Genomic DNA, 21,229 nt, shown 5'->3' on the forward strand with positions numbered 1-21,229 from the left:
ACTCTGAGTCGGGCATTTCCATAAATATTTAGTTTACATACAAGCTTATATTTATTTTAAAGCTTAAAGCCACAATATGGAATAATTTTGTTATGAAATATCCAAAAATCACTTGCACAGTGTGATATAATTCATGCAGTTGTGTACTTACATTATCCAAAATGTTCCCAAGAATGTGCAAATCCAGAGAAATTCCTATTTAAAATAATGGCCCGTCCCTTGTCTCCCTTGTATTTGTGACATATCAGTGACTTAATATCCGGTGCTCCGCACTACCCTCAGTTTCCGGTTGTAGAAACTATGGCAACATGCAAATGCAGAAGTGGTCATACAGCATCTCGGATGCAGCATCTGTTGTTCTGTTATTATGGATCACGATTACTCTTTGGCGAGTAAAGGAAACTCAAAAAAGTGTAAACGTAGGCCAAATGAGGCAAGCAGGCTTATGGACAAACAAAGAAATAAAACAAGGATTAATATCAGCGTGGCGTTTTCTAAATGGAGAGAGCTTTGCGACCAACTAGGACTCGACAGAGACTCCGCTCTCGCATGTGTTTTAATAGACAAGCACATTTTTTTATTGTTCACAAAATACTTATGCACAGATTATTTGAATAGTTATGAAAGCAGTTACCCTATGAAATACAGTATATGTCGCACAAAAATATGTAGCCAATATCTTGTAAATACTGTGGGTTCGTGCCAATTTACTTTTTAAACGACGACTGTATGACTGTTTTAAACAGGTAAAACTGCGTAGCATTACGCTACCAAATCAATTGACAAAGTCCAATATCAGTCGCGGGCTAACGTAGCATTACATTCCACGTTTCTTGCAAGCTAATTCATTACGATGACATCAAATAAAATTCATTCATTACCTCGTCCGTGAACATGATGGGCGATCTCCATACGCCTCTGGATGGTGAAAACTAAATGTCCCATAATTCCACTCTATAATGTCATTAAGCTTCGCCTTTTGTTGTTGTTTCGAAATTGCGCCATAGCGGTCCAAATGTTCCATATTGTGGCTTCAATGCTGCATTACACAAATAGTATTGCGCAAGTTGTAATTTAGTGTGCTTATTTTTTCTGCAACTTTGTCTATTACACTTAATCTCTTAAGATCACACACCGTAACTCACCAGCTCATTTTAAATTGCTCATAACCACTGAACCAATGTCAAGAATTGCTTTGATCTGATCATCGGATTCGCAAACAAACCGTTTAGTCTAATTGGTAACGCTTTAGATTACGGCCCGCAATGTACCGCATAATTAACTCATAATAAATCATAATTAAAATAAATTATTTGTGACAAACAATCCTAAAATCAATCAAATAAAAATGTATCCTAAGGTAAAAACTCAAAAGTCAAATTTACAGTTGACAGACAGTCTGCGTGCTTCATTCTTGCTGTTTTGGTTGCACAAAAACAGAACACATAATTTCCACTTACTTCATGTTTTCTATAATAATAAAATAAGAACCCCGTACTTAATCGATGTCCACAGTAGCTTATTTATGGGTACATTGTGATTACAAAAATGTAGTGTGTGTTCACCCTATAAGACTGTTGTATAGCATACTGCAGGTCATGCATATCACATTATATTAAAATAGTTACCCCTTAGTTTTAAAATACTTACAGTATAATTGTTTTTGTTTTGTTTTCTTCTTTGCATATTGTTCCCCTTTACCTACAGATATATACTGTAGACGTACATTATTGTTACAATTAGTTACGCTGTAAATTCTGTTTAATTATGCAGTACATTGCGGGCCGTAATCTAAAGCGTTACCGTCTAATTTGTATAGAAAAGAAGCAGAAAATAGAGCGATTCAATCACAAAGCACTCCATTTGTATAAACTGAAAGGGCATGCTGCCTGACAGCCTAACCTTTTGTGACATTTTTATATTCCCGTGAAGCCTAAAATTAGCTATGGAAAGTTCTATCTCTTTATTTCATGAAAGTGAATCGCAAATAACTGTTGTCCCAGAACGATGTGCACGCCGAAAAGACAAACACAATGAAAGCAAAATGAAACCAATACTCTTGTGCGGTTTGGCCCCTTCCCTTTATAAGTCCTGTTTAAAATAATGGATCATTCAACAGCTTACGCCATGGAAACTTTGGCTTTGAAATGTCATAACACAATGCCGAAAGATCGCAAATAAATAATACCCTGTAACGATGGATGTTGACTTGGAAAGAGTCTACAGTAGGACATGTGCTGTTGAAAATGCTACCACTAATAGATAGTGCTTTGAAGGAAGAAATTGTATTTAAATGTTATTCCTGTGCCATATGGTGTAAATTTGTATTTAAAGTTAGTGTTGCCTTGACCGTAAAGCCAGGAGGCATGACAAGAATCTTCTGCTTGATTCTGATTCATGAAGTGACAAGTTACTTCTCTTCTTTAAATGAAACTTCACTGTTTATTTTTCTTATTTAGTTTGGGAGTACTAAAAACTTTGGGAGTCATTCAGTGTGACCAGAGCCTCAGGTCTCAGGTCTGCAGAGTTTCTGGGAAGTCAGAGAAAATTACTCTTTCTGAGAAGTCCAGACATTTAAAGATGTGGGATTTAATGTATAACAAATAAAGAGTTTACAAATTAAAATGAAACCATCTTGGGCACATCATGTGGCTTACATGCATCGATGGACCTGGAAGAACCTCATCTTGCTACTTTACACATCAATGGGTTTACGGACGGAGTCAATGAAGGTAGTGGTAAACATCCTTATTATCTGCAAATGTTGACTAATGTTTGTCTCAGTCTCGTATTGTGAAACAGTACAGTTTAGCGGTCATTGTGCGAAAAGTAATCGATCGCAGGAGGTTGCGATTTTCCAATCAAAACCAAGTATGTAATAATCAGACTGGCTTTAAAGTGGTTTTGGGAACTAGATCAAAACTATATCAGCTTAAACCATAGTACCTCATCATCTCTTTTTCCATTGGTTATCATTTTAAATATTTTCCAGGGAATACTTATACCAAAGAAATCCTGTTTGATATACCAGTTTCTTCTCTCCCAAGTAACATAGATTGGATAATTTTGAGATACTTTTGGCCAGAATAACTTTCTCAATGTGGCCTTTATTAAAGAGATCTCACTCACAAGAGATGCATTGTTCTGTCTTGGAATGGTGCAATATTGTAAACACCAATCTTCAAGAGATGGTCTTCCAAACAGGCATCTGCTGGTTAAAAATGTGAACGTTTATGTCGGATGACTTTTTAGTGTGAAGCCGTGCCAAAAACCTCCCTGCTTAACATTTGCACACATAAACACACACAACGTCCCAGACGCAAGCCACATTTTTAGGGCCCTCGGATTACTCATCATTTCTGGATACGATATCCTTAAAGCCTAAAAAATACGACTACAAAGTTCCATTTTTAGATATGTTCGTTGATGATTCACTCAGGAAGTAAAAGATGTTTATTCAAGACAAATTCCAATCCTGAGAACTACTACACAGTTATACATATTGAGTTTATTCCAATGACCAAAGTTGTGTTATAAATTCTCATCAAATACGTACATAATAAAAACACACCTCTGAAGCTCCGGCCTGTTTGGACAGGTACAGGCGTGCTGCTATACACGGGTGATGCCTTATTTTAATGGTTCCCATTGTTGTCTGGTGCTATGACGAAATTCACCACCAGTCCATATCCAGATGGATCCAGTCATATTGGTGTATTACATTTTGGGGTTTCCCTGACAGTGTGGACATCATTTCCAACAGACAAGTCATCCTATTACACATCCTTCTTAATAATTTTGTCATCACAAGAATACATTTGTAGGTGTGTTTGGATGGCATAATAGGGCTTCTTTCAGCTTCTTTTCAGGTGGCGTTATTCTTTCTACTTTACAGGAAACCAAAGATTGTTTGTTTTATTTGCTTTAAACAGCTGTTTTCATTTTTCTTATTTATTACACTGGCTGTAAAAAGCGACACCAAGGAGATGACTGTTGGCATGCAGTAAGAGAATAGCACTATAAAATGAATGCAAGTAGCATAAAGTTGCTTTTTGAGATTTCTGACTTTTAATGAAATCTCTTTTAAATCTCTTTAAAAACCCTACATTTAGTCTCATTGCTGTCTCTGAAACAACCGAGATGTCATTTGTGAGATCAGCTGTGTCAGCAACAATCTGAGGGTTTGTTTGTTTAATGCAGTGAGTATGATGTCATCTGTTTTGTCTGTGATGGCATCTGTGTTGTCTGTCACTGGGCTCTTTCCTTGTTTTGACATTTAGGAGAAAAGTTCAACCAAAAATACAAATTCTGTCATAATTTCCACAAAGAAAGTCATGCAGGTTTGTGCCAACGGTATGGGGGTGAGAATATATTGACAGGATTTTTCCATTTACATGTACTTGTCTTTGAATATAATGAATATGTTAATTCAGTTTAATTTAATAAAAATTATATAGCACTTCTTTACAACATTGCATTGTTTCAGCTTAACATGAAAAAAATCACAATAAAGGAAAATTTAAAGAAATGTATTAAATGTAGAACACATACAAAGAAGAATACAATACAATACAATACACAGTATTATTGCAAAAACAGGCATGATAGTCCATCTTACATGGAAATGGCACATTATCAGGAGAGAGAATTGTAAATTTACATGTAAATACATTTGCAATAATACCATAAAGTTAACTTTATTGTCTAAAACCAAAGACACTGCGTCATGGAGGTAGAGTCAACTCATGTCTTTTCCTTAACTGAGCAAATCTCCATCTTCAGACAGTTATGATGTAGACTTTAATGAGTCACATTCATTGCGCACATGGAGTACCAAGTCTGACAGGCCACGCCCAGAACAGATCAGCTGTATGTCTTTCCTGAGCCCCACCCCTTAACCTACAACCACCCGTCTATGTTGCTAAATTTAACCATGAACAATGTCAGACTTACCACATGTCTGACTTATGAGTCCAGACGCGCTCACACATGCGGGGGATTTTCTCATTCCCTAGCATAGTATGTAGCCCCAGGGTCGATGTTTTACTGTGGTCCACTAGACAGGATGTTTAACAGGTAGTTCAATCATATGCTTTTACTTTACTGTGTTTCTTTTTTGGGAATATTCCAAATATATTTCCATTGGTCTTTTGTAACTTTTTGTGTATTTTTATCTAAAATGTCAAATTGACACTTACATAAAATGATCTAAAGGTGGTAATCTTTATTATAATTGCAGGTTAACAATTCATCTAAACATCACGTCCAGTTACTAAACATGATAACATAATGATTTAAATAAAACGTTTTGAACAGGTAATTCCTAAACCTGCTATGTCCGCTTTTACAACTGAAAAAACAGATTAAATCATAAAAAGCTCAAAAGCTGCATTGAACTGCATGTCAGTTGTTGACATCACCTTAGTAATATCAGGCTTTAACCTGCCAGAAAATCTGCTAAGTAAAACTTTAAATAAATGGCTTTATGGAAAAGGTTTGTACAAAGCTTAAGAGGTGAAAATGTTTCATGTGTTGCCAAGAGAACAAAAGTGAACATAAGCAGCATGCTGACACCTCATTGATGATCCGCTTATACAGTATATCTCCACACATCTGCTAGCCTGCATGTCAAATCAAGCTTTACTTCACATGCTGCGAGATCAAGCTTGTCTTCACTTTTCATCCTGTAAGATTTACAATAATGCACACATTGATAAGTAGCTTTTATTGCGGTTGTCAGATGGATACAGATCCATGATGTTGCGTCTCGATATCTTTGTGTACTTCATACAGTAAAATTGTTAAAGGGGTCATATAGCGCGAATACATGTTTTTCTGTGTCTTTGGTGTGTTATAAGTTGCCAATGCATGTATTAGACACGTAAAATTGCAAATATTAAAGTGTCAGAAAAAAAGATGCATTCTATCTAAAAGCGAATGCTCACCCAGACCTGCCTGAAACGCCTCGTGTAACCACACCCCCACAAATCTACGTCAGTTCGTGGTATGATTCGACTAAGACCGCCCAAATGTATACGCCAGTAAGGTGGGCGTACCTGTCAGTACAGTTGCTTTGGAACGTGATGTTACAAATATGGTAAGAGGCGTTACATTTCCATCGCACACTTGCAGTATTCGACCAATCACTACGCACTGGTTAACTGGCCAATCATAGCACACCTCGCTTTTCAGAGCGATGAGCTTTGTAAAAAATCTGCACGTTTCAGAGAGGCGGAGCAAAGTGGAGATCCAAACATGCACGGTATGTAGAAAATACAGCGTTTTTGAACCTTTAATCGTGTTTACACATTACGTTACATCTAAAACAAACCATCATATTTGTTTTAGTCGTGTCATATGACCCCTTTAAACTGATGTCTATAGTGACATTTAGGAAATTAAATATGGTTTGAATGTTACATATAAAAATGAGTTGTGCTTTTGATGTTTTAATGATTTTCACTAATATGAGATAAGGACCCATAACGATGGCCTACTATAATAATAAAAATAGGAATAAAATACTTTGAAACTAAATAAGCTTTGTTAGTGGCTACGATGTTGAGATCGCATGATGTACTACTGTTTCAATTCGATTTTTGATTCGATTCGATTCAGTTGACCTCAGTAGCTTTAAAATAAAGTATTGATGGGTGACAAATCTGACTGTGAAAGGGTTTTTGTATAATTCTCAAATGCTGCCTCTATAGGGCTTGTAGCCTGACGTAGCCTGATGTCACACACCACCATGTATGGAAGGTCATATACTGTTTCTGGGTCCGAGCGCTCAATAAGATGCTATAGGCAAACAACAAAAAATGCTAATATACTCTCATGGCGAGATGTAAAACTATCAGAAATCCGCGATCCTAACCTTTATCTTCACTACAAAATCCCACATGGCCAGTCAGTGATTATTTTTTTGTTTACAAATATTATGGGGTTGAATGTCTGCAAATGTTTTATAATGTAGCTGAGCTTGCAACAGTATATCATTGCACCAAACCACATTATTTACAGACAATATTTCTGTACATTTTTTCCTATTGAGCTCTGGCTATGAGGCCAGGGGCACAATTATAGCAATTATAAATATGGGCCCCTCTCACCATACTCTCAGCACATACACTTATATTTTGTGGGCCCCACTCATCACAGGGCAGGGCGTTTCCAGCTGTTCTCACTCTACCCAGATATACGGTTGATTTGGTCAATATAACCAGAAAATAATGAAATGCATACAGTATAAAGGCTTTTTGAAAATAAATGTATCCCATTATTATTTGTTTTGAGTGGAAATGCAATATGAAAATGGTATGGATATGAATACATAAATAAATTTTTTACTGTTTTATATTTCCACAGTGGCATTCCTTTAGGTTAAATACTGTATATAGGTATAAGGTCCAAGATCACTTTTATATTGACCACCAAAACTGGCGATTTTCTGTATCATTGCATGTAAGTTTGTTTATACATGGAGTTGAGTGTTACTGTTCTTTTCTATTTTCTTTATTTCCAGGATGTGCATACATGTATTTTACCGTATATAAACAGCTTTGCACACAGCTGTCACTTCCCAGAACCCAGTTACATCAGAGAATGTTGAGTTCAAGAGATCTGGGCCCGTCTTAAGAGTGTCTTGTTTGCTTTTTAAACCACACAGCATCAGCGCAGCCTCTTAGAATTAACCAGTTATATTTTTCATGAAAATATTTGTAAGTATTATACAGAAATCGCTTTCCGTAGGGTATTGCATAGCAGTCTTGGAGCCCAAATGTTAAGTGCATTTTGCTGTTAAATCAGTGTTAGTCCTCCAGGTGCTGTGGCATTTTTCAAGGGCAAAAGCCTTTTTATTATATTCCACTTACTCACAGGCGGTTCGTAAGTGCTCTGGCCTGTGGCACTGGGAAATGGCTAAACAACACAACCCTTGCCGTTCGCCCGAGGCATATAAACGGGACATTTTTAACATTCCACATATTTGAACATTTATACTTATACCAGCAAGCATTCCCATCAGCATGTCCAAGCTTGTGTGGGAAAATGTCCAAACAATCGGTCTAAGTACACACACTGTATTTCTGTAACACATTTTAGACTGCATAATTGCAAACTAGTTAAAACGTGAGAGATTGCTTCAACGGCCAGAGAAATTGCAGACAGGTTTTCCAAACACCTTTCTCATCTTCCATTGGTTATACAATCTCACATCACTGGTTGCTGTGTTTTTACTGTATAGCCTATAACTATCTCTGCATTTTCAGCTTAGATAGAAAGAAATTCTTGAACATTAAAATAATATACAGTTTGCACACACACTTATATGCACCTGCACATGTGTGTGTGTTTAAGAGATCATCATCGCCTACTAATCATAAGTGTTACAGCCTCATTCACGTATGAAAAAGTCATTACTGTGACATGTAAAGCCATAGTTTAGTGTCTCTTTGATTGATGACTGCTCAGTTTATAAGAGAAGCTTTAGTTAAATAATTCCAGAAAGAGCCTGCATGACATTTTCCCATGAGTGCTTTGTCATAGATTGAATCACTCACAAATGACACTTCACTAACCTCATGCATCAGGCTAAAAGTGTCATCTGAAAACGTGTGCTTGTATTTTTAATATACCTCATTCAAAAAAAACTCCTCTCTGAGCCTGAGTTTCTATCTGCTGAGTCTGACTAAAAATCCAATTACATTCCTGCACAAAATTATAATAATAAAAATAATATTTTGTCCTATTTTCAAACGGCCACTGGGGTAGTTGTCCCATGAGATGCACAAATTCCACTGATTGACGGCCAATTATTCACTTTTAACTGAAACTGACACTAATCCAAACATGTAAAGAACAAGTGGTCTTATGTGTTCCAAACAGCGTTCAAATAACATCTGTAGCCCAACATCTTTGTTTGTACTGTAATTTCAGACATGGGCAGCAGATGATCAGAATTGGACAGATTTATTGTCTGGTTTTGCACAAAACCAACTATACGTTTAGAAACACTTCAGTCATTGATTTACAGAATCAGACCAAAGATTGAAGTTAACTCACTTTATTTTGCATTCATACCTTGATTTGGAAGTGAACCCAGATCGGATTGTATTGCAAGTCCGGTTTAACTCTTGAGCATTGAACTACTATCTTTGCACTCTAACAAATGTTGGGTAATTTCAACCCAGTGTTGGGTCAAAAATGTACAAACCCAACTGTTAGGTTATAAATGAACCTATGCTGGGTTGTTTTAACCCAAGATATTGGGTTGTTTTAACCCTTTGTTGTGGGTTAATTTAACCCAACAATTGACCCAACGATGCGTTAAAATAACCCAACATTTTGTGTACAGTGTGGGTACAATTTATGGCCATGGCCTTGATTCTTTGCATTTATCCTGTTAAGCACACATTACGATTCCATATGATATCTCCATAAAATGATGATTTTCCAAGGAAAGCCCTGTCTGGTGTTTTTCTGTGGTCCTCTTCAATGCTGTAAACTTTACACAGACTTGGGAGCTCCTGTGGTATTACATCTGTGAAAAGTATACTTTTATTTGAAGTGAATTGAATAACTGCCCCATTTGAACTTCCATGTTGTGGTTTGGTTATCTGTGACACATAATGTTTTCAGCAGGGTTTCCTGAAAGGATATTCACGGGCCAATACCACAGGATTCCATCATGACAGGTATATACTGTAATGCAATAGCAACAAGTGTGACTTCCTTCACTCAACCTATTTGGTTAAGGTTTTTAGGTCGTTTTTGTTGAGGTTTCATACCCAATGTTGGGTTAAAGATGTGTTCTTCAGAAAGTAAGAGATGACATAATTCTAGAGACACACTGACCAAATGCCATGAATAAAACTATTCTAACTAATGTCAATATATATTAAAAGCATTAATGGTTTGGCTGCACTATAAAATATACTTAAATATTGATGTATTTTATGTATAATTTAACATAATGTGTCGAACATAAGGTCAGATTTTATCAGCCACTTTTAATTTAAAAAAAAATTATAACTATATCTTGGCCCCGGTCCCGCACTGTCTGATCCAAAGCCTCCAACATGAAACATCATCAATCATCTCCTTCCTCCTGAATCTTCTACCATAACCTTACAAACTAAACACATGCAGGAGCCATTTTGGCACAGCATGAAGTCCTCACCATGAGAGAACGCAGTGTGCTGGGTTTGGGAATTGACCTGAAGTATAGTGAAGAGCACTATGGCAAAGAGGATGTGGATGGAAACCTAGACGATTGATACAATTGGAGCAGGTCTTGACTGTTGTACCTACAAATGGAAAAAAGCTCATCTCCATCATTAAGTGTTCAGAGACAGTAACGTCTCCACATGCTCGTGCTAGCTGGCCCACCCTCTTCATCACTTTCTCTGGCTGTCTTCACTCTTGCTCAGTCACTTCCACCGATGTCCTTTCATTACAGTAAAGCTACTAACAAAAAGAAGCTAACCACTACATATTTCTATATATATGATATATGATATTTGATATATAAAATAGTCAGACCTGATTCATTAGACATTCATCAAATCTACTCTTTTAAATGCTAATCTGGATTTATGGCCACACTCCACAGAAACCTTTACCATTTAGGTACAGACTGCATGCTTTTGGTACCAAAACGTACTTTTGAGCCAACAATATGCACTCTTCAGGTGCAAAAGGTTTTTGTACTTTTGTACTCCTCTATTATTTGCAACACAGTGTCATTGGAATTCGTGACATTGTCAAGAAATATATTGAATTGTGTTCATAGACACAAATTTCCCCTTTCTTTCGTGTCACTCAGCACGACTTTCAATCTAACATATTTTAATATGCGGTATCTTGCATATGTATTAACATATATCCACGCAATCTGATGGGAATTCGTACCTACAGTATTTTGCGAGGTGGGCAGGTGGCTCGTTCGTGTGAATTCCTACGCTCTCATCCGTATGTTTTGTTATGATTTGACCTTTCCCTTGTGACGTTAGGATTAGGGGCAGGTTAAGGTGGGCCTTTATCGTTGCTTTGCCAGCTCGTAAAATGTGTGCGCTTTAGCGAAATTAGCCTTTGCGGCTGTGATTACTGTGTATTCCACCAATGTGCTTTCAAATAAAACAGGAAATTCATCAATATTCATGTATGCTCCATCCAGGGTCACCGAAAATGTCAGGCACTGAATATTTCAGAACACCAGAACATTATAATGACGTAATCGGTAATGTTTTAATCTGTAATGTTAGCATTTCACACTCAATGCTGAAGCCAATGATATTTCACTATTAAGGCTGCTAGACTTGCAGAAACCGGAAGATAGCAGACGGTGATCGCTTTCGCGTCTGTTCACCATAAAAAAACAATCGTTTGACCTCGGTACACTTGGAATATTCGTACTTTTTAAACATTTTAACTGTTTTGTGTCTGTATCATATGTTTTATGTTACTTAATAAATAGATGTGTTACGTTACTTGCTCAAAAAGCCTGAATATGTGTGTATGTGTAATGTATACACATTATTTTGAAATTAAAATCAAACCACAACACATGCTATTATTGCAAAATAATACCTCAAAAAGGTACATTTTATAATGACGGTAGGCGATAGTTTTGCCTGCAGCCGGGAGAGGCGCTAATTTAGTAAACGCTTGTCGTATTTGAGGACGGGAGAAGCGACATATACCGTCGTATGGGTTGGAGGATAGGTTACATGATTTATAGAAAATATATATAAATATTTAGAATGATACTGCATAATGCACAGCCTATAGATAAATACATACATTTAAAGTTATGAGTTACAGTTTTAAAGCCAATAAGAAAAAAAATCTAATGATCTTTGTATGATCTCTTTCATATCTCGGCAATGAACTGAGTTCGGAATCAAAAAGTCAATATAATTGAAGATTTCAATATCAACTAAAGCATTTCTCAACAAATTTACTCAAATCCACATTATTTGACCTCTACATTTCACAATCTACTTCTTTTACACCTCCATACTGTTTACGTGTTTTAACATCTCATTTCTTTCTATTTTTATTTCTCCTAAGTAATTTGAAGACATCTGAGACTTACTGTAAAAGAAACAACTGAAAACTCTTGAGCTTTGAAAGAACAACCTCTGACAAACAAAAATGTTGAACAACAACATTTAAAAGTTCCCTCAGAATGTTTTCTCATTAAAAAGTAATACACAAGAAAGTAGCAATGTTGAATATGTAGACTATTGCTACTTTCCACACCAAACACACAGCATACTGGACATGTTCACACTGTATAACACATGTGCTGTATTTATTGACCAGAGACTCTCAAACATGGGCTTCATGTGTGTGTGTTATACTAGCGACTTGTGATCTTAGGTCATGCAAGGTTGTAACTGAAACGAGAATGTGACATTGTAAGAAAACATGAGGCTACTGCTCCCTGGAATATCATTACACTGAGCGGTCAAACAATAGCTGAACACACTTCTCCTGTTGACGTGTTAATATCGAACTGTGAGAACAAACATTAATATCCTCTGAGGCCTCTGCTTCATGTACACGTTTCACAGCAGGTGTTTCTGCAGATTTCCAGAGTTTTAATATCGGTTATTCCGAAAGCGCTTAAGGACGTTGATTTTTCTTTCTTTTCTCCATGGCCGCAAATGAAACGTGATGATAAAACCAGGCATGCGACCGTTCCACCTCATCCTCCTTTTAGGTACGAACGCTTCCATTTAAACACGCGAGATCGAGCTGTTCCTTTCGCCCCACCCACAGGATATTTCCTTGACCTCTAAGTCTGCACCACATACGCACACAGACTCGCTTTCTCCCACTATAATATCTCTCTCGCAATGTGCAGCTTATGGTTTTCCCTAATAGTCTTTTAGAGGTTGATCTCACCACCCACCTGTGGTCTCTGACAGGAACTCACACTGTGATTGTGTGGCCAGTCCTGAGGATCTTACACTTAATTACAATGTGGAAACTTCTAACTCACTTAACATCAGGGGAGACCATTTAGAAGAGCTGGCGACGAATGAGGCTGGAACCAACGGAGCAACAGGAACCTGGAGAGAGCGGACTGCGAAGCAAATTCATGTTAACCTGCGCCATCAATCAACCATTCATTAGAAATACAACAATAGCCCATTTTTATACAAGCACAATTCCATCCTGAAGCACAAAAGTGTCTATACTTTTCGATTCCGCCTTCCACATCCGGTCTGGGAGCTGTCCTTAGCTACAGGTTGTTATGTTACAGTAAATATAAGGGTGGTTCCAAAACAAATAGGCCGCTCACCAATGTGCATGCTTCTCATGTGTGTGTTGGGTGTGTTTGGACGGTTGCTATGCTGTCGCTAAGCATCTCTGAGTGTTTTTAGCAGATTGCTAAGGTGCTTTGAGTTGTCAATGTAATTCTGGCACACGGATCGGATTCCTCCTTCAATGTATTTATTCGCCCATTGTATAGTCCGTCTATCCATTATCTATGATGCATATACATGATCTGTGGGTGTTGGAGCCTATGCCAGCACTGGCCGAAGGCACACAAACATTCTGGACAGGTGGCCAGTCCATCACAGGGCTCACAATGTAGTTCTAAACGCTGTGTAAATCAATAGCACGCAGCATATTAAAGCACTGAGGTCAAACCCTGAGTATACCTTGGCAAAGCACCGCTCATGGGCGTTGCTAGGCCATTTTTTCTACTCATCCCCCCCCTAAAAATTCTTCTCCATAAACTGTGCACAAATTTGTGATCTCCTCAGTCACCTTTAAATTTCAAATGAAAACGGCGGCAGACTTAAGCTCCTCCCCGTCTTTTAGCGCTTCAGAGGACAAGACAAGGCGTGTGTTTTTCGAAAGATCGTTGTAATATCTGCATCTGTGCAGTTCTTTGCAATGAATACAGTATACAAAATGTCACGAGGGAGTAATTGGTTTACTGTAAGTTTTCGCTGCGTTCACACACCGCAGCTGTTTCCTCCAGCGAAAATGAAGCCGTTAACACACATGGACGTATAGTCTACTTTATAAAACAATCATGTTTTTGCTGTTTTCATTTAAAAACGTAACTTTCAATATAAAACATGTTACAGTGCATGTGGCATTAACTGACTCCAGCTGTGTTGTTTATATTACTAATATGGATAGTCAATATAAGTTTCATTTAAGTTATATGTTCTTTTCTGGTTACATTTTTCTGTTTGTACTTGAACATAGACATAGGTTTGTACTAGAAATACAAACAGTAAAATTTTGTGTTTATACAGTAAACAGGTGTGTGTGTGTGTGATCAGGAAGACACGTATTTGGCTTGTTCAGTACTCTGTTATCTATGCAATACAGTGGAATGCTGCAATAAGTTCAACGTCCCTGTTAGTCAAACGTTTATTTTTTTACTAATATACCCTCATTGGGGGCTGAGCCCCCCCTCAAATAAAAACCGTAGAATCGCTCCTGGCACCGCTTATTAATGTGAAACGTGTTTAGATGTTGACAATGAGATTATCCAGCATTACAGTCCATACTAAAGAAAGTGACTTGTCTTTTCTTTACTTTTAACAGCTTGTGGTGTGTAGAAATATAAAAATGAACCATCTGTTGCTGATCCGACCCGGCAAGTGAACATTTGGCCAGCTAGTTATTATGCGACTCAAGGGCGCTCGAAGGTCAAGGATCTGGTCAAATTTGTACTGTAACTGTGGCCAAATGTTATTCGAAAAGGAAATTTACAGCCCCAAATACTATAACTTTGCCATATGGCTGCTAAGGATGATGGGAAGGAAAAGTGATGATGTCTAGGTTTGGGGGACAGCCATTTATCAATGGTTCACCATGCTTACTCAAATAAAGATGTTTCTTTCACATCAAAGTAGTTTGATACACGATTGTTCCTTAATGCTGCCCAACGGTTCTGCCTCAGGAAGCCCTCTTGGGAGAGTAGGAACAGCAACGGTATTTTATTTAAAAAGGTGTTGTAGATAAAAGGGACCAGTAAGGACTTTGGTTACTTTCAATTGCTGCTTGCCTTATTCCTAGCTTAATTTTACACCAATTTTGTTTGACATGCCATGAATGTTTCCTCTCAATTCCTTTAATTTATAATGAAAAAATGAACCGGCAAACAGCTGAATTATCTTTTTGACTGTGTGATGTGCTTTGACAGCAATGCCTCTTACACTCTAAAAAAATGCTGGGTTAAAATAAAATTTTTGCCAAGTGAATTTTAAACAGACACATTAGGAGATACAGTTGTGTTGTTCCATCCAGAGTTTACACATGAAGAGCTTTACTCTTTAAAGGGAGTAGGGCATAGGGATGATCACTTCGGAATGGAAAGCAGGGAAAAGCTTGATGGCACTGAATGTCATCCCCAAGACCAAGGACAAAGAGGAAAATTTTGCAAGCTTAGCCTTCTTCAAGTATTTAACCATGTTGATCCCAACCTGTTAAAAACAACGAATGTTAAAAACATATAACATGTACAATGCAGCATTATATAAAACACAATAATTATTATTTTATTTATCATGCAGTTGACTCAAATGACATTCTACATTCATTTGCATAATTAGTCCATATAATCCACATATCCTTTGTTGAAACCTTTGTTGAAACGCTTGTTCCTGTCTGAGGTGATTCAAAATGCCCACGAAGGTAGAGTTTGTCTGGGCATCGAGGAGGGGGGCGGCTTTACTCTCTCAACTGTCACTCGATCGTTGGGTCACACAAAAAACTACCCAACACTGAGAAAATAACCCAACAAAAGGACCCAACAGCCTCAACCCAACAGTTGGGTTAAAAAACACCCAACATTTTTTAGTGCACTTTCGACTTATAATTTGGACGACGGCAGTTTTGCCGACAAATAGATGAAATTATTCAATGGAGGTCATTGGATTCCAATCATTTTGACTTGACATTTCAGTAATAATTAGAGAAAGCACACTAGGAACCGGCAGCTCTACGTAGACTCAAGGGAGAACATGCGGCCCAGTGGGCATTAAATGTCACGCTTCTGGATTCGATCAAGACGGCAAAACTCCATTAAAAAAATTCCATTCAAACACAGTCATTGGCACTAATGATGACAGGTCCCCTAAGTGACATATTTCAAGGTGTCGAATGGTAACACAGCCTCATTTATGCCGCTTGACGTCATTGCCGTTTCCAATTCCATTCTCGCATCTACCTTGAGACGGCTCCCAATTGGCCCTGAGAGCGCACAAGCTTTGTACCGAGGTCTCATTCTATACCGCTCGAATAATGGAGTGAACGGTCCTCATCAACATGCTAATGATCAGGTGCTACACCAGGCCCCCACGTCCCCTTCACATATATGAAATCCTATTACAGCAATCCATCAGTTCCTGGCACCGGGGCTACTGCAATGACTCATGACTGCAGGAATAGGTATTTGTGTCCACGAGATGGAAGGGAACAGTGTGATTACTTCTTTAAAAGCTTCTTCAAAAGGTTGGGATCATGCTGGAAACTGGGGTCAATGACAGGTAGCTTCTGAAGTGCGTAATTCATCATCAAATTCCTGATAGGACATTTGCACCACAGCGCTCAAATTTTCTTCTTGTCTTTCCACTTTTTGTGGAAGTGGTGTTGCGAAAACTTAAATAAGCCGAAAACATTATGGGCTACATTATAACGCTGTCGTGACTTCGGAAGTCTTGAATTGTAGGCATTCAGTCCTGTCCGAATGATTCTCCTTTTCTTATTGTGGTTGTTCAAACCTTTGCACCCTTAGAAACCCTTACAAAAATAAGTATACTTCAAGTTCATTATATTTAGTATAAGAGTTTAATTTAAAGTAAGGTTTAAGTATATTTTTCAGTATTCGTTGCTTATGTATACTAATATCAATGTACTTGTAGTGTACTTGTAAGTGTACTAATTCAATACTATGTTTTACCACTTTTTATTTTTAAGTGTGTGCTTTTAGGTGTACTTTAAGTGTAAACTTTGAGTATACAAGTTTACAGCTATGTTTTTTTTTCATTTGTAACTTTACTACAAGTGATATACTTACAGCACATTAATACTTGCAGCACATGTTTTAGTTGATAAAAGTCCACTTTGAAGTATACTCTATTAGATAAGTAGCTTTTATACTGTATATAAAGTATATATATACAGTATATACAGTATATATGCGCCAATGTATATGAGTATAATTTCAGACTTCTCTGTCAGTGTCAGGTACAGTATATGTGAGTGTAATTTTAAATATATACATACATAAAAAGTAGACTAAAAGTAGGCCATAGTTAAATATAAAAATATAAATAGTTATAAATATTAAATAAATAAAAGGTAGTTTAAAATAAGTATACCAAAAGCACATTTGAATAAACTTCTTTGTAAGAGAAAACACTGTTATGATCCATCCAGATTTGTCTAAATCTGAAGAGAACGTGAACTGTTTTTTTGTTGTTGTGGGAAACAAGGAAGTTATTTGTTATTCACCTAAATTGTACCATTGTCACAGTTTTAGCTATATTCTAAGGTGTGGGAGCTAAGCTTAAACTTTTTTTCTTTGGTAGCTGGACTGAAGCATCATGTGTTTTCACTGAAATCAACATTATTTTCCCTACACGATAGTTGTATATGCATTAATTTTGTTATAGTACGCTGTGTAGGTTTTTCTTTTTTAATTGTCCAATTTCAGACTTGCAATCTTTTGGACATCTCTGTTTTCACAGATGCCCAGAGACTCCGGGGTCAAGTTCACATGAAGCAGGGCCTCCCTTAACTCACCCACTCACATCATCTCCTCAACATTATGTACATCTGACAAGGACAAAAGAGATGATGTCCTAATTAGCCTAACCAATCCCATGTCTTGTCAACTGGGCCTAAAATGTTCTTCAACACCAGATTTGGCTCTTCTTCCATCATTCCTTGTATTTTGATATCTTGGCCCACCTCCAGTGTCCAGTTTGCACTATCAGTATTTTCACACAGAAGTTCATCTATTTTTCCCAGCTTTGTGTTGTGAATTCAGCTCAGTCAAACCCAAACAAAACTTGGCATTGCCATTCAGGGTTATGTTTATCACGCAAGTGTCTCAGGCTACTGTGATGTACTGCGTAACGCTGCATCATCTTGTCACTTGAACACAGCAAAAACATGCTACATACTAATTCCTAGCTAAAAATGAGCAGTGGCACTGTTATAGATGTTTAACAAGGACCGGTTGTGCTCAGGTTTCAAAACAATCGGACTGTTCTTAGATTTGATCTTTGTGTGTTATGGTCATACGCTGTAATGTGTGTAAACTGTGAAGAACAAAGAGTTAAGGTTATGTTTTGCTAGTCAGGGTAAGTAGCCTACCCCAGACAACATTCAAATGTGCTTATAAAAGTCAAACGTGCTTTTAAGAATGTTTGATGTCAAGTGTACTTTTTCATAAATGTTATTGTTTTAATATAATTACTTTTTGCATTTTTCCCACTTGACCTCCTGCTCTTCCTGTAATTGTGATAATTGCAATGTAAATATCTGTGCAGTGTATTGAAAATAATTGTCTATAATAAAATGTGCATTTTAAAAACTATAGTTCTGGTCCTGGATGCTGATTGGTCAACACAGCGCTCTAGTAAAATCCGCAATGTAGTGGATAGCTACGACATGAAACATTTGTTTATTATAATACTAAACAGAACCGACAACCGATCATTATTTTTGTTGCTTAGCATAATTTTGTTACGTGTTTATGTTTACGGGGTCTATATTTCTACGTGAAAGAATGGAACTTAATTTTTATATTATTAACATTTTAATGACATTTATTTCAGCTAGAGGCTCTTGATGTCATAACAAAGCTTTGTTAAAAAAATAAATTCCACAGAGTGTCCTTTGTTTTTCATTGACCTTTTATCAACATTAAAAATATATTTATTCTTTTATTTGAAGCTTTAAAAGACATTTCTGCCGTCATATTAAAGATAAGAATTGTTATGAAAAAACTGAAAAATGTTTCTCACAGACATTCTTTTTTATTTCTGTTGGCTTTAGGCTACAGTTCACAGCATCTGTCATTGAGATTATGATATGCACCCCAGACACTGAAGTAATGTGCTAACTGTATCCTTATGCACAACGAATGTCTTCACTTTGAAATGTGTATCTTACTAAGAACTTAATCTTATTTTCATTTGTTTCTAACTGTAATGGGATAGCTGACCAGGAAATGAAAATGTCTGTTAACAGATTTTGACCTGTGGGTTGCAACACCTGCTGGGTAAGTGCAAACGTGCTTGACAACTTGAGAGCTTCTTCATGTCTGATTAGTAAAAACCAGTTGTTCCAAGACACATTCAATAACAATAATATTTAATTTCTCCCATTTGAACTAGGTGAAAGAATAATTACTCCAGACATTATGCTCTAAATTACAGTGTAGTTTTGTTCCAAACCCAAGGCATAAATATTGATTAAAATTGTATTGACCAGTTCAGCTAATTGACACTAGTGCTTATTGATTTGATATGTTTGACTAGTTTAAAGTTATTACATTTGTTATTTATGGAACAGTTGGAACAGTGTAATGGATAAATAAATAATAATTCAACTTGAACTGCATACATTTTTCCCTATCCTGTGTCATTTAATACTAATATTATTTAATGTATTTAAGATGCCTCTTTTTATTAAAACACCTGATTCTTATATGGGTCCACCTGGATTTAATTTCTGTTGGAGAGGTTCTGGTTAGGATAATGGTATTGCATAAGTGGAATTTCTTTTATTTCCTGACCGACCAAAACCAATTATGAAAAGCTCAGCGCGAGGGCCATTCCTCCCTTGATTCTGAGACATATTTACAGATAAACACACACAAAATGTGTCTAACGTTATCTTATCAGCCTGGAAAACAACTGTTCTTCTAAATAGGAAGGAACCCTGATTTGGTTTCACTTACCTTCACTAAAACTTTCACAGAAATTCCATAAAAAAAGGTTTAGACATCCTCAGAAGAGACATGGATTCGCAAATCTTTTCTCAGTGTTTTGGCAGAAATCTAACAACAATATTGACCTCTCATTCTCTCTGATTTCCCATGATGCCTTTCTTCAGAGAGGTAGTACTGGGCCAGGGTCAGGTGCTGACGTCCTGCTGTTGTTGAGTCTCTTACTCAAACCGGGGCCACTGCCAACTACCTGATAGCAGTGTGTGTGCGTGCTTGTGAACATGACCCAATATGACAGCTGTCTAATATTTGTGGTAAGCAGAACTGAAAAAATAGAAGAAAACTGAAAGAACAGATTATAATGCAGGCCTAATTTCCTCAGGTTTTGTTATATGGAACAAATAGCATTAAGTGTAACATCAATAATTTGGTTCGATATTGGCTGCATATCTTTCATAACTTTTTACATGCTTTTGATCCAGGTTGCCATGGTATTGCTTTTTGCTACATCAAAAAGTAATGTCACTCTTTCCAACAAACGGCATGACATGAGGTATAGTTCATATCTGGAGCCCAAACAGTTGAAGTATGATACTTAGGTTGGTTAAGGGTGTGTTAAGCACCACTAAAAAAAACTACAGTTTAAGTGTCTAGTCATTCTCTTCAGCTGTACCATATTGATTTGCACATGGCTGGGATCATCAGCCAAATTATTAAAAGATGGGATATGGTATTAAAAAACCCTGCCTGCAGTCTTGAAGCCACGTGTCTCATAGCTGAGTTTATATGCAAACCAATATTATTATATCTATAGTTCTACAGATGGACTCTGAGACTATTTAGTGACATTTATTGCATATCTCGTAAGGGAAGAGGGTTGTATTTGTATGTGTGCATGATAAACTTGTGCATTTTTAATGACGCTGCCATGATGCCAGTCCTTTGATTTAACGTCACATCTCAGGAGACACACGTCCCTGCTAAGAAGACACAAACTAGCTTAAGTACTGCAGAAGACAGCAAAACTTTTCTGACAGAAACAACACCACACAGGACCAGAAGTCACATTCCAAAGTCTGACATTTATGATGAAGAACTGTGTGTTAGATAATGCAAGACTGCTTCCTTGGTTTCGACCAAGGAAGTTTATAGTACCTGGGTATTCATTCATTTATAATACCTGACTATTCATAGCTATTCATTATTTTTTTCCCTGTTTATCTTAAATCATTTGGCGTAGTGCCCTCCACCCACATAGCTCAGAACACATGAGTACCTTTGAATTCCCATTAA

Source organism: Triplophysa rosa, linkage group LG23 (assembly GCF_024868665.1).
Source record: "Triplophysa rosa linkage group LG23, Trosa_1v2, whole genome shotgun sequence".
In the NCBI taxonomy this organism is placed as follows: Eukaryota; Metazoa; Chordata; class Actinopteri; order Cypriniformes; family Nemacheilidae; genus Triplophysa; species Triplophysa rosa.